Genomic DNA, 15,769 nt, shown 5'->3' with positions numbered 1-15,769 from the left:
TGTACACTAGTCCAGTGGGCATCGTTCGTTACTTGAACCGTGTGGTTCTCTGATAGTGGAGATTCAATGCCTTTGTTGAGGTTTCTCTAGTGCTTAGACGCTGTGTGTGGCACCAGTCCCAGTGAATACTTGTTGAAAATATACGTAAGGGAAAGATCTCACAGTTTGTATGTGGTTTGTGACACTTGAGATAAGGGCTTTCTATGTAACTCTGTCTAGCCTGGAACTGGCATGTGGATTTAGCTCCCCAGAAATTCAGGGCAATCCTCCTGTCTCTGTCTCCTGAGTACTAGGATTACAGGAAAGCTCTTAAAATAACTCCAAACTTCACATTTGGCGCATTCATATCTATAGTGGCAATGCACTAAGGTTTCTCCTGGAGTTTAGGAAACAAATTGCTTTCCCCTTTATCAATGAGCTTGTAAATTAGTCCATACAAAATCATCCCTTGCAATAGGGTTGGAAACAGCTCATAACCTTTGGAAATTATCTCTACATACATGTGTGTGTCACACAGGTACATACACCACAACACATGTGCAGCCGAGTCAGCTCTCCTGTGATTGAACTCAGCTTGGGGGCAAGCCCTCTTACCCGCAGAACTCTTTTGTTGCTCATATCCCCTCTAATTTGGAGACAGAGTCTCCATATGTACCCCTGCCTCACCTAGAACTCACTACATTGACCAGGCTGGCCTCAAACTTGAAGCTATCCTCCTGCCTCTGCCTCAGGAGTGCTGACATTACAGCATATTACCATCACACCTGGATCAGATTTTAATTCTAAAGCAAAATAGGAGAAAACCCGGATCTTTGAAGGGTCTGCCAAGGTTTCATTTGTCCACATTCCTCTGCTCGTGAAGAATGATGCATTCTTTAAAAAGTACCTTCCCAAGCTTTGATCTCAGCATTTGGGAGGCAAAGGCCAGGCTGGCCTGTTCTACAAGCAAGGTCCAGGACAGCCAGGGCGGTGGAGAGACCTTGTCTCAAAAAGCAAAAGTAAACAAGGAAAAGTCCCTTCCCCAAAAGCACTTTAGCTTAAGAGAAAGTAAATCAAACCAATCAAAAGGGTTCCTGGCCAACTTTATCTTCTTATCTCTCATGCAGTTCTAAATTCTTTCCCTTGCCACTGGGACATGAAATAACCTTCAGGGAAGGCACGTTACTAACCTAACCACACAAAGTCTTCATAGACAGGATTTTTTAATTTGTTCTTTCTTTGAATAAACGCTCACAGCGTACACTGAGGGTCTTCAGCTTCGCTGGAGTCAACTTACTGGGTCATAATGAATCTAATTGTTAGGCTGGCTTCCATGTCAGCAAAATAACAGATGTACCGTAGAATAGAGGAGAGGAAAAAAAAAAAAAAACGTGACTGTTGGATTGTTCGAGCAGGTGCTACATGAAAAAACATCACATGGAACTTTCTCAAGTGCATTTGGAAACAGCTGGAAGGTAGCCAGGAGGAGAGCCCTGACTCAAACCCCAGGACATCCAGTTGTGAGCTGGGATTAGACCGGGGACAGCTGAGTTGAGAAGCATACTGACACCTTCAGCGTTTTATTCTTCCCTTGCCCTCCAACAGAGGCACCACGGATCACAGTCCCTGAGGAGACACACTCTTACACAGAGTCCAGCTGCCTGTGTGGTTTGCAGAGAGCACCAGATAACACTTGCCATTCGAATGGTCAGAGGGGGAAGGCAAGTTACCATGGTTCTCTGGCTATTATTGTGTCCAGCCCATAGGGGGATGGAAATAAGTGCACATGTTCAAAAAGGCCCTTTGGGAAAGATCAGGGGCCTTCCCTGGGACACAATGGCAGGCTTTGTTGCAGAGAAAGGCTTTAGTCTGGCAAGTAACAGCAGTCCCGCTGGACACTGGACACTAGGCAAACTGTATGCAGGGCTCGCATCCTTAGAAACAGCAGGCATTTGTTGTAATTAAAAGGCTGGAGATATGGCTCAGTCAGAAAATTGTGTGCTTTGCAAACATGCAGACCTGAGTTCCAACTATAGAACCCACATACAATTATTATTATTATTATTATTATTATTATTATTATTATAGCTGTGCTAGAGACAGCAGGTAAAACCTGCTGGTTTGTAGTTGTTCATATAATCTTCCCAATGTTCCTGCTCATGCCCATAGTGGTATAAGGTGAACCCAGAAACATAACTCACTCCAGTTGGGGTGGCCCAGGGCGTATACAATAAAAGCACAAGAAAGAGGAGGGCAGAAAGATATGAGAAAGTGAGAAAGAAATGAAAATTAAGCAGCCACCATCTTTAATTTGCTGAAGAAACCCTGTCCTTCCCTGCTCCGCTCGGAGCCCAGCAAGCTCACATCTAGAATATGGCTCCCCTCGGACCTGCATCCTGCCTCGATATATAAATTATTCGGAGGAAAAAATTCTTAGAGTCAAGGTTAACAGAAAACAGCTGGGAAATAAGCCCTGAGCCGTGTCCTAGATCCCTCCAAGTATGCGGAGTCTCCTCTCTGTTTTGAAGAGTCAGCACATCCAGAAGGGGCGGGCAGAGTTAGAACTTGGCAAGGTCCCTGGAATGCGAGATGAGCTCAAGACTGTGGGGCTCCATCAGACAGGAAAGAGAGAGGAAGCAACCAAAGACATCCTGTCTAAAATGTTGCTTCTCTCTTGAATGTTTCCACCTCACTCATCAGTACAGTAGTTCTGTGTCTCTCAATCCCTCTCTGCCTCTGCCTCCGCCTCTTGCACTCATTCGCGCATGCGCGACAGAGAGAGAGAGAGAGAGAGAGAGAGAGAGAGAGAGAGAGAGAGAGAGAGAGAGAGAGAGAGAGAGAGAGAGCGAGCCAAGTAGATCTGGAAGAGCATAGTCAAAGATGACTACACTGGACTCCTGATCCTCCTGCCTCCACCTCTCACAGGCTGGAATTACAGGCACATGGCACCACAACGAAGTTAAGCAGTACTAGGAATTAACAGGAGACTTTCAATATGCTTAGCAAGTACTCTACCGAGAGGACTGCATCACCAGCTCTACTCTCTGCCTTTCCTTCGTGTAGTAGCTTCCAGAGGGGGGAAGGTTCTCCTATCTTAGAAAGCACTTAAAAACAGTATATTACACCGTATAGCTTTGGCTGGCTTAGAAATCACTATGTAGCCCAGTCTGGTCTGGAATTTCTGGTAACCTTCCTGCCCCATTCTCTTGAATGCTGGATTGCAAACATGTGCTATTATGCCTCTTTAAAGGATAGTTTAATTTGGAATTTATGAACTATCAACTATATTCTATAAATTGATATCTGTACCATATACAAAACGTGACTGTCCTCATAGTTAAAAAATAGAAATAGACTGGTAGCCTTGCTCACTAAATTATATTATTTTAAAAATATATTTTTGTTCATGGATATTTTCATTATTTTGCAAAATTTTACTCTAGTCAATGTCTTGCGTCCTGGTAGTATATGGGACGTTCTGCGTTAGGGACCTTTAATTATGCTAGCGTCTTCACAGAAGTCAATTTTCGACACTATCTTTCTCTTTCCCTTTTCCTCTCCCATCCCAATCTTTATCTCTCACCCCTCCCCTACCTCTGCTTCTCTGTACTGTGGCTAATTTGGAACTGGCCAGTGTTACTTGTGTCAGGACATGTCCGCTATGTCATATTTTCTCTCAGTTAGAGAAGTAAGAGCTACACGTTGGTGAGGTGATGAGGAAGCCTAGGGAAACCAACAGAGAAGGCAACGGAACCCTGAGGCGACAGAGTCTATGGGCTGGAGAGGGAGAAAGAGAGAAACCGTGGCTGCCAAATTGAAACAGACACCCTGGGGCTGGGGTGGTGGCTCAGTGGTAGAGTGCAAGCTTAGTATGAATTTGGGATTGCATCCCAGAAGTACACATCACATCACATCACACACACACACACACACACACACACACACACACACACACATACCTGCCAGATGCTCCAATGTATTAACTACTCACAAAGACATTAAACTATTAACTGTTTTCAAAGTGCACCTACTGCCCTGTTACATGAAGCTTATTCTCCCTCTCAGTCTACGAGTACTGTTCCACATGCCTGCCCAGTGGCCTACCATGCAGACTTTCCCACCATCCCCATTTTAAAAACGGGAAAACACACAATCAGAGTCATTGAGTGCCTCCCCAAAGAGCACACACAGAAGGAATTCTGAAGGTGCTGGGTCTTAACACTGAGGGGATTGGTTCCAGGACCCATAGTTTAACATAGTTCTCAGCTGCCAACACATTCCATGCCTTCAGGTAACATGTAAAGAATTCTTCCTCATCCTTAACCTCTCCTGTAACTTTAATTTTCTCAAACCTTATTTTTAATGATGGTTCTTAAATGCTTTAACCTCCCTGTTAGCCCACCACCCACCAGAGACAGTGGAAAAGAAAGGATACGGCGGCAGTGGACCTGCTTAGAAAGACTCTTTGGAGCAACTCCCATCTGTGTTCTCTGAAAAACAGTAGTTCAATTTACAGGTCCGCAGGCAGACGTAGCTATCCACTTGCAAACACCTCGAGGACACACCAGCAGCCCTGTTTGGTAGAGGAGGGTTTAGCAACAGCAGTGACATGACCTAGCAGAGACAGCCAGGCCTCAGCCTCGGCTCAAGTCAGCAGGAGGGACCTGGAGGGATACCTGGAGAAGTTCTCAGCTGTTCTCTCAGGAAAGAAAAGATCAGTGAAGTCAGGAGACCCACAAGAGTTGCACAGCTAGCTCTGCCAGCAAGTCAGGCCCTGTCTCTGTCACTCCTTGGAGTCCTATTTATACCCTCCAAACATCACGTGCCTTCCACATGTCTTGCCTTAGCGCATGCCTTGCATCAGCACGTGCATCCAATCAGTCCAAATACAAGAAACTGACAAAAAAAAAATCTATAGCGCTCCACCAGAATTTTTTCAGTGCGTTTCTCTCTATGGAGTCCGGAAAAATGTAGTTCAACTGCACATGTAAGACAGACCAATACATGCGTGTTGTTAGCAAAGAATCCTTCATCAGGTGTTCTTTCATGTGTTTGCTTTAGCAAAACATCCTCCCTCCTGTGTCTGCCTCACTGAGAAGTTCCTTCACGAGTCTGCCTTAGACTTTTACACTGGTGTCCACTTTAATGAAATGTTCCTTCACATGTTTGACCCAGCAAAACACCATTTAACCAACTTTCTAAAGAATCCTTAAGTTTCCATTTCACTCTCTCTTTGCTTCTATGATATATTCTTTACACCTGAAGTGAGTTAAGTCTTAGCATGTGTCCATTTTTTGCTTTCTAATTCATTATCTTTATACATCCATCCATTTATGGACATTTGTGCATATATATAGAAATATACAAAGATAGTGTGTATATATAAATTTGTGTGCAACTTGTGTCTGTCTTTATTCATATGTAACAACAAGAAGGAAAGTACCAAGCTAGTGGCTTTTCAAGCATTTGTGTACTTTAAGGAAACAGAAAGTGTAAATGCTTGGCATGGCTAAGGAGTGACTTCAGATTAGCACAGGGTTTATTTGTGGGGGAGGAGTGATGAAATATCTTAAATTGGTTATTTGTGATGGTTGCACAACTCTGTAAACATACTAAAATCCATAAAATTGTGTAATTTAAAAGATATCAATTTTGTTGGCATGATGGTGTATATCTTTAATCTCAACATTTGAAAGATAAAAGGTTCAGGAGTTCAAGGATGGCCTTAGTTACACAGAGAATTCAAGGCCAGGGCTATATGAGACCCCCTCCCCTCCAAAAAATAGAAAAGTACAAAAGAAAAAAAGGTGTAAATTTTTTGTTTATAAATTAAAATGGTTTGAAATGATTTTTTTACAAAAACAATCATATTGTTAATACATGTTTTCTGTGAGTGTCACTTCCTACTTGTACTATTGGAAGTCACATCAAAGGGCTGGAAAATACCCCAAAGATCATTCACTTGCCTGCAAGCGACTAACTGCCCAATCCCTGGCAGAATTCCAAAGTCCTATCACCTTCTAAAAGAACATCAAAAATAATAGCTTTTAACCTAGTCATTCTTTTTACGGAGGGTGGGGGTTTCAAGTCAGGGTTTCTCTGTGTAGCCTTGGCTGTCCTGGAACTAGCTCTGTAGACCAGCTGGCCGTAAAGTCACAGAGATCCACCTACCTCTTCCTTCCTAAAAGTGTGCAGCAACCTTCTCATTATTTAATGAAATGTTCAACAAATATAAACTCCATATTTGTACAAGAAGAAAAAAGTGATTTTAGTCAAGTTGCCCGGAAATTCTTAGTAGAGTTACAGCATATAGATTTCAGCGGTAATATTCATACCCATTTTTAAAAGTTAAACAGCATTCCTTACTTTTTCTGTTGCTGTGATAAAAACACTAAAACAAAATGGAACTTAAGGAAGAACGGGTTTATTACAGCTAATGGTTGCAAGGGGAGAGAACCCTCAGTGCAGAGAATGCCTGGCAAAACAGAAGCAGGAAGCTGACTGATCACGCTTTTATCCCACACAGGAAACAGAGTAGAGGAAAAGGAAGTGGGGTGAGGTCATAAGTCTTTAAAACTCACTCCCAGTGATAGGCTTCCCTCAGCAAATCTCCACCTCCTAAGGGGTTCCATAACCTCTCCCAAACAGCACCACCACCAAGAGACCAAATGTTCTAATACGTGATTCTACAGGAAACATTTCTCATTCAAGCCATCACATTAATGATCAAATAAGTATAAATGTGTAGTGACAATTTTGCAATTTTGGTTTCTTCTAAAAACACAGAAATGGTATAAGAATATGTTTTTACTTTAATCCCAGGTGTGGGAATATGGAGCTGCTTCCCATTGTCCACAGCAGCTGACTGTGATTTGCCCCATGCTCTAGCAGAGGCATGATTTTGCCAGTTCCAAATAGTTTCTACAGTTGTGTGACTTTGGAATTCTGGAAACTTTTGAGAGTATATACGGAGGCTAGTTCCCAAGAGGTGGGTTCTTGGCTGTTGTTTGGTTGATGTTGGTTGTAGTTTATTAAGTAGCCATGCAAAAAGGAGAGACAAGATATCCTGACAGCAAAGATCAAACTTACCTGGAGGAATTCAATGCCCCCAATCAGCAGTAAGTAGTCCAATGATAGGGTCACTCCCTTTCTTTTCTGTCCTTTTCTTTTCTTTCCTATCTAGTGCTAGGGGATTGAAAGGGTGAAGGGAGGAAGTTAAAGACTGAAGAACACACAACGTAGCAGAGGACAGCTACATAAAGGTGCTGAGCATTGTTTCCACCTCTATAGTATAGAGCAACCAGCAGTAAGCTGTAAAGGTATCTTAGACTGTGCTCCCAGTTGGGAGTGAGCTAATGTTAGCTGGTGCCACCCGCCACTAAACTTTCCCCTCATCAGGGAGAGAGATGCTGGAAGTGCAGATGTGCACCACCTGTCCAGCTTTTACACATGTGTTCCAAGGACTGAGCTCAGGTCATCAGACTGTTATCCACTGAGCCATCTCCTCGGCTCCTGCTTTGTTTTCTTAACAAAAGAAGTCACAATTCTTTGGCCTAATAATCTATGGCTATCCTCGCCTTTTCATTCTATTGAATCACCATGAACTTACTGGTTTCATTTCCTTCCGTTTGAATATTCCGTTTCAGTGTTTGTTTCATTTTGTTTTAGCCCTTAAGACTGTACCTAAAACTTTGTGTACTTTATAACCACTGAGCTATAACACCAACATTAATTAATTTATTTGTTTGTTTGTTTAATTTTTTCACTTGCTTGTCTGTTTATTTATTTATGCTTTTTTTGGGACAGGGTATCTTCCTGCCTGGTGTGCTGATTAATTTTTTTTTGTTTGTCAACTTGACACAAACTAGAGTCCTCTGAGAAAAAGAAGAAATCTCCATTAAGAAAACAATTTCTGTGAGATCAACCTGTAAGAAAATCTATGGGACACTTTATTGACTAATTTTATTGATTCGTGCATGACATGGGAGCACCTAGACACTATAGGAGGGGCCACCATGGGCAAGTGGTCCTGGGTAATATAAGAAAGCAAGCTGAGTAAGCCAAGGGGAGCAAGCCAGGAAGCAGCATACCTCTGCTTCAGTCCCTGCTTCCAGTTTCCTGCTCTGACTTCCCTTCACGGTGGATTCTAGGATGTAAATTAAATATGTTGTTCCACAAGTTGCCTCTGGTTGTGGCAACAGAAAACAAATTAAGACACCCTGGTTGGACTCAAACTCGCTATATGGCCGAGAGTATCTTGATCTTCTAACCCTTCTGCCTCTATCTTCCAAATGAGGAGATTACAAGTATGCCTGACACCTGGCTTCCAATTGATTTTTGATAGACTATAAATGACATAAGAACACTCTAACGCATCTAGTCATTTTAGGATGGACCTATGATATGGGAATGGCTGGGCCAAGGGAAAGAACATTTTCATGCTGACTCAGTCTATCATTGCTTTCCAAACAACCACACATATTTATTGTTCCTCTATAGAAAAAAGTAAAGAGAAGTCTATATGCCTCTAAGAGTTTATGAGAACCAGGTAGCATTGTATAATTTTTTTTCTTTTAAAAAATGTAAAACTTACATTTATTGATGGGGCCGATGGTATATGTTTGTCACTCAAGTTTGTGGGATTTGTTTTTCCGTCCAGCATGGGTCCAGGGGATCACATTACACCATCAGGCTTGGCAGCAAGCCTCCTAATCTTGGCGAACTGTCTTGACAGCCCCATGTGACACTTTTTCCATAGTGGTATTTAGACCCCACGTTATACTTTTTAGATTAAATATGACCAAAGACATATAATTTAGCAGAATGGAGATTGTCAAAATTTTATTTTGCAACAAAACTGAAATGTTCCTGAAGACAAAGGTAAGTATCCTGGAAAATTTACCACAAATGACATTTTGGATTCATGACTGACTATTTGTGAAAAACAAAATTTCATGAACTCTGCTGGGATTCTTAATGAAGTTACTAAATCATTTAAAGAGGGAGGAAATGAAGACCTACACCCACAGTTGACACATTCATTCATTAACAAAAGTCATCCAATATACATTTATTTTAAAACCTTGTTATGGTATGACTGAGTAGCACCACAATTCATCCGATAAGATTTGATCGCCAGTGTGATTATACTAAGAAGCAAGACCTAAGGCTGGCGATATGGTTTAGTCATTAAGTCTTCTGGAGAACCAGAGTTTGAGTCCCAGCATCCTCATCACAAACACTGAAACATAGATCCTGGAGGATCTGACACCTCTTGCTTCTATGGGCACCGATACCCATGAGCATGTGCCACGCATATAACAAACACAAACACATATTTGAGTTTGTTGTTTTCAATCTTTAAAAGAAGACCTCGTCTCAAACATACCCAAGATTCATGCTCAGAGTATCACACTAAATTACAATAATCAAGAACTTATAAAGGCAAAGTCTGCAAGGCTGCAGAATTCCTGCCTTTGTTCAATCAGGGGCAAGCATGCATCCTAATGTACTTCTTGCTTACACACATCCCACCTACGTGTGATCAATCATACATCTTGTGGTATTTGGGGAAACTAACCTAGTTTACCAAAGAGAAAGCAAGTGGTCTGTTATTTTACATGAACAACAGCTCCCTGAATTTCAAGACGTTATCTGTCCTTGGGCAAGTAGGGCTCGCACGTTAGAGGCAATTTTGCTTTATAGGTCTCCTAAGCACAGTAATTTAAGCTTACAACGTAATGTTAGGCTTCACATCAAGACCATTTGTGTCAAAGAATCCAACAAACCTGGATTCTAGTCCAAACTACAAAACCACATGTGGTGACTCGTGCTTGTAATCCCAGTAGTCAAGAAGCTGAGGGGGGAGGATTGTTAAGAATCTAAGTCAACCTAGGACACATACTGAGTTCCAGGTCGGCCTGAGATACGGATTGAGGCTGTGTCTCAAAATCTAAAAGAACAACTACATCATTCACCTTCTAAGTATAATGAGACTATTTCATTAACTATAACCAGATATATTTTCAATCCACTGTATCTTAGTCCTTATAGGAATAGAGATCAAAAGTAAACTTCTTTTTTTTTTTTTTTTGGTTCTTTTTTTTCGGAGCTGGGGACCGAACCCAGGGCCTTGCGCTTCCTAGGTAAGCGCTCTACCACTGAGCTAAATCCCCAGCCCAAAAGTAAACTTCTATGTGTAGGGTATCTGCCTGTAATCGATAGGTTGAGGTACTAGGCTCTTGAGTTTGAGGCCATCCTGGGCTATATAGATAAACCTAAAAGACAGACAGATAGATACATACACACAAACACAAGGTAGGGATGGAGCTGCTTCAGGGTAAGTGCAGTTGGGAGTGACCATTTGGCCATTCCTGCATCCCATGACAGGATCCACGTGAGTACCTCCTACCACCATGGACTGTGCAGGGCCTCTTCCCAGAGGCCATCTCTCTCCTATTGACAGTGGGCTTAGCTGTGTGCTCTGTTTGTTGCTGGCAGGAACAGCTTTGCATTTCCTGAAGCGTTCATAGGAGACACGTGCTTGGCCCTCTCCCTTCTTTTCACTCTACCTTAGGCTGAGGGAGCAATAGCTTCTTCCTCATGGAATAAGAAGGACACTCAGACAGACAGAGAGACTGACAGACAGGTTCATCCTCTCCTAGACCATTGCTTGTTATGAGCCATACTGATTTTACAGTCTCATTACTAGACCAAGTTTAAGGGACAAAAACAATAGTGTTTGCCCAAGCTCACATACTCAAACTGGGCAGCAGAACCAGAACCAGCTATGAATTCTTCTGTCATGGAAAGCAATTGTCTAATATTTTCAGAGCCCCTTGAATAATCTAACACACATCTATACAAAGTGTGTTGTTGTGATTTTTTTTAACAATCCCCCAAAGAGATTTTCTCCATGAATAAAACTTTTTTCAATACAGTTTTCTTAACTGGTCACATGATAGGGCAGCTTAAGGCTCTAAGTCATCCATGTGTCTGCCCTCAGGTGGTGATCACCAATCACAATGACCAAGAGTGCATCTTCCAGTGTCAATGGGTGGGAGGAGTTGGGAATTGTAAGTTCACCCTTTCTCTTCTGCTCTTCTTGGTCTGGCCATTTCCAAGAGTCTGTTATCTCCAGTGAGATAGGGGATTCTAGTAAAGCTGTCCAGGAGAGTCTTATCTTCGGGACATGTGAACTCGTTCCTACTTGGTTTCCCTAAGTGGCCCTTTAAAAGTGATGGCGAATCCTGTCAGCATCTCATGTTGGCCCTCTCTAGGGGAAAAAACCATCCTCTCTAGGGGAAAAAAAATGTAGGGTTTCAAGAAAGCATTCTGAACCTGGCTATGGTGATGGACACCTGCATTCCCAGAAATTGGAGAGGCTGAGACAGGAAATTGTAGTGAGTTCAAAGCTAATTTGGCTTGCATCATGAGTGCTAGGCCCAACCTCAGATACATAGAAGTATCTTGTCTTAAAAACACCAAATTCAGGCTAGGGAGATGGCTCAGTGGTTAAAGTGCTTGCCATGCAGGCATGAGGAACTGAGTTCGTATCCCCAGAACCCATGTGCAGCCAGACACAGTGGCTGTAGCACTGTGTCTCTAATCCCAGTGACGTGAGAGACGGAGACAGGACAAAGTCTGGAAGCCTATGGGCTAGCTATCCTAACGTATGCAATGGCCGTGAGCCCAACAGCCATGATGGGCTGAAACTTTTGAAAGTGACCTAAAATAACCCACCATCAAGTAATTCAGATATGTTACTACAGCAGTCATAAACAGTATACAATTAGTGTGAGAATTGTTCTTCAACTGGCTATCAAGAGAAAATATTGGGAATGGGGGTCCGGGCCTGTAATCCTGACACTAGGAAGTGGAAAAGGGAAAGTTAGGAGTTCGAAGTCATCATAGGTATTACAGGAAACTAAAGGGCAGCCTAGGCTACTGGAGACCCTGTTTCAAAGCACCAAGAAAGGAAGAGATAGAGGGAAAGAAGAAGAGAGGGTGGGGTCAGCTTACTGATATTCAGATGAGCACCAGACACAAAGCTAAAGGGACTTTATCTACATGTCTGGGAGACTGAATCCACTAGACACAAACAGGTCTCTTCCTGTCTCTCTGTCTCTTCCACAGTAGTGTCCTCTCTCAGCAACACTTGGTACTTACAAAAAGTAAAATTTGGTGAGCCAACAAATACAAAAATGCTAGAGACTTTTCCAAGGCAAATTCATGTTTTCACAAGTATGAATAGAAGAGTTATAACATGTCCCAGGGCAGAACAGCTAAAGCAGGAGCCAAGAGAAGACCATGCAGGCCGGAAACAGCAAGGCAAAGTCCAACTTCCCCAGCCTGTTGTTAAACATCAGTCGTTTGGTTTCAGGTTGTCCTTTTTTAAATTGTAAATTGAAACATAGAATGTTACATATGCATCCTTGGTTGCTTTATAGCTTAAGTGGGCATTTCATAAATACTCATGACCATGAAATTCTTCTCTAATGTATATTCAGTTAAGAACATAAAGAAATGTGACTTCCTATGTAGAGCAGACAGCAGGGGAAAACTCTAATCAGAACAAAATTTTCAGGTAGAATATTATGATGACAATGACCTAAACTAGAGAAAGAGAATGATTTGTGTCTCATTATTGAATATATATGCATCTGTGTTTTGGTGTGTGTGTGTGTGTGTGTGTGTGTGTGTGTGTGTGTGTGTGTGTGTGTGAAAGCACATTATAGAGACTACCTTCAGAAGTCTCTTTTCAAGTTATAGCTTTATATGGGTTCCCTAGATCAGGCTAAGGTTGTGGGGCTTAGACCGCAATCTCCCTACATGCCGAGCCATCTCTACTGACCCTCTTACGCTGGTAGTTTAGATGCTTTCTCTCTATACTAAACATTTCTGAGTGCCTCTGTAGGAAGCTGAGGCTTGATGAATCCTTCCGCAGAGAAATTCTTCTGCAGTTACCAACTTCCTCCAGAGAGCTCATTCCTTTACTTCTCTTTCACTCTTGTCTCTCTGCCATCACTCTGACAGCCTCTCCCCCTGTCCTCTCCCCCCGGGGTCATTAGGAATTTTCTAACTAAACTTTTACATTTTTGAGCAATCGCTTCATTATGTGGACTCTGATTCTAGACCCTGTTCAGAGGTAACATTGTGTTTGCCAGCAAAGCTTACCACAGCTCAACATATGTTTGACATTACTCTAAAAGGGCTTTACTCTCCGGTGACTTACAGAAAAATTGTAAGACTGCAAATCTCTGAGCCAGCAGCCAAAAAAACACACAACCACAACATGTGCTTGCTGCTTTCTGGCAACACGAAGCTTCGCTTTGTTTGTTTTATTGTTTGTTCTTTTGTTTGAACACAGAGTCTCCTGTATCCTAGGTCAACCTCAAACTCCCTAAGTACCCAAGAATGACCTTGAGAGCTTTTCATCCTCCTGCCTCAACCTCCAGAGTGCCAGACTTACATGCATGAGCCACCACACTCAGAGTATTCCACTAGTTATCCTCCTAATTTTGGTTAAGTAAAAATAAATAAGAAAAGAGATACATTACCATCTCCAGCAACACTCTTGAGGCATGAACTTTCTGGGGGCTCTGCTCTTCATCAAGGCAGACATCAAAAAAGGTCCTCTTGTAGAAAGATTAGAGAGAGACATCACAGAGAGCATCCAAGCTTAATCTGAAGGCTATTTGGGGCGGGGGGGGGGAGTTTTGACAATAACAACTATGTGACATAGAATCCAGTTTAAGATGGGCCTGAATATATTTTCTCTTGCTAAAGTATTTTATTCTTAGACTTGACAAAATGGCTCAAAGAGTAAAGTCACTTGTCCACTAACTCCTACAAGTTCCCCTACCCCTCTCTCATTCTCTCTCTCTCTCTCTCTCTCTCTCTCTCTCTCTCTCTCTCCCTCTCTCCACATACACACACACACACAAACACACACACACACACGCGCACACAGACACCTACACACACACACATCTTCAGACACATCCTCTCGCACACTAAACACATGCAAGTAAAAATCTGGCTTTATTTTTGAATACTTAATACATGTTTTCACTTCAGCCAAAGGGGTAAATTACTTCTTAATCTCTCTCTCTCTCTCTCTCTCCTCTCTCTCTCTCTCTCTCTCTCTCTCTCTCTCTCTCTCTCTCCTCTCTCTCTCTCTCTCTCTCTCTCTCTCTCTCTCTCTCTCTGGGTGTGTGTGTGTGTGTTTTAATTGTACATAGCTACCTCAAAGTGTTTCTGGAAGGATTTGTAAGTAAGTTAAGTGCTTTGAAGATGAAAAGCAATATATAAACACTCAAATGTTACTATAAAAGCTTAGAACATGAGCTCATAGCACATGATCTCAATGGAATGCATGCGAAGACACAATTTGCACATAGTCAACAACAGAAGAAGCTTCGGTTTAGACTCAACCATGTGACACCAATCCTTTAGCATCATCAGATGCTTGCAAAGCTCTCAGAAGCACTGAGTGCTTGCTCCCTTACTGTGGGAGGAAATAAGATTCACAGTGCTAGTCTGGAGCTGACAGATGAGTAGAGACAGACTCAGACAAGAAATAAGAGCCTAGATCTCCTTACTGCGAGCCATCCTTCTCATAGATATCCCACTCAGCTTCATCTGTACGGTGAAATTGTAAGCATAAATACAGTATGTAGGATTGGAAGGTCAGTCTTTGTGCCCATCCATGCAGATTAGAAGTCATGCTCATTGAAGATTGAATTTCTTTTCATTCAGAACACCTGCTCCTGTACATCTCCTGTTTGTCTTTGAGACAAGGATGACCTTGAACATTTGATCCTCCAGCTACCACCTTCAGAGTACTGAATCACAGTCACATGACACCATGCTCAGTTTGACAGTGATCTGGATATGAACCCAGGGCTTTTTGACTTCTAGGCAAGCCCTCTACCAACCGAGCTACATACTCAGCCCTTTCGGTTGTCTTAGGAGGATATGTTGGGCCATTGAGATTGCTCACTATGAAAGGCCACTTGCCACCAAGCCTGAGGACCTGAGTTCAATACATATGACCCACTCAGTAGAGGAGACCTGGTTCCCAAAAATTCCCCATCCATACTCCCAGAGTGGTACCTGCACCTATACACTGTATACATACATATTCTCTCTCTCTCTCTCTCTCTCTCTCTCTCTCTCACACACACACACACACACACACACACACACACACACACACCACAGTTCGCAACACAGCCAAAGATAACTCAGTACATATATGTCAGTTTAATAAGCCATCTTAAATTCTCAAGTAAGTTAGTGGCTCTCAGTGGCCAGCTGAATGTTGCTCATTACAATTCAGTAGCTCTGATTTTTGGTACTGTTTCCTGGGTTTCAGGTTCAGGATAGCTGAGGCTGGGTCAGATAATTTGCATTTCTAACAAGCTCCCAGAGATCCCCTACTTTTTAATTTGTCTGTCGGTTTTTGAGGTGCTTCAAAATCAAATGTAGAGCTTTGGACATGCTAGGCAAACACTCACTACCACAGAGCTCTGGCCCCAGCCCACAAGCTGCTGATGATTGACAACTAAACTTTGAGAACCTTGGTGGTACAAAATAAAAACCACACACACACATAGAGCTGACAACAATGTTGGCTCTGATCTGTTTAGCTACCTGGATAGAGACGTGAACAGAGTGCACTGGGTGATGAATCTAGTTAAATTAGTTAAACTTGGGGACTGGAATTCATAATTAGCAAGGTCAAATCTGCCCTACACAGTTTTTGTCTTACTTGAGGAGTGTCACT

The 15,769-nt window shown here is 42.4% G+C and overlaps 1 protein-coding gene across 1 annotated transcript in view; it reads right to left on the bottom strand.

The window, feature by feature from the left end:
• The window catches only part of LOC134483819 (GATOR2 complex protein MIOS-like), an 80,620-nt gene extending 75,698 nt beyond the window's left edge, over positions 1-4,922 (bottom strand). The window contains exons 1-2 of the transcript XR_010060873.1: positions 4,656-4,922; positions 4,428-4,552 (exon numbers count right to left, since the gene is read on the bottom strand). The gene's annotated coding sequence lies outside the window, so the exon portion shown is untranslated. The remainder of the gene's footprint in view (positions 1-4,427; positions 4,553-4,655) is intronic.
• Between the last annotated feature and the right edge of the window lie 10,847 nt (positions 4,923-15,769).

The sequence above is a fragment of the Rattus norvegicus genome, chromosome 20, assembly GCF_036323735.1.
Source record: "Rattus norvegicus strain BN/NHsdMcwi chromosome 20, GRCr8, whole genome shotgun sequence".
Taxonomy (NCBI): Eukaryota; Metazoa; Chordata; class Mammalia; order Rodentia; family Muridae; genus Rattus; species Rattus norvegicus.
Note: the sequence above shows the minus strand (reverse complement) of the source record. Positions and strands in the feature narration are given on the sequence as shown.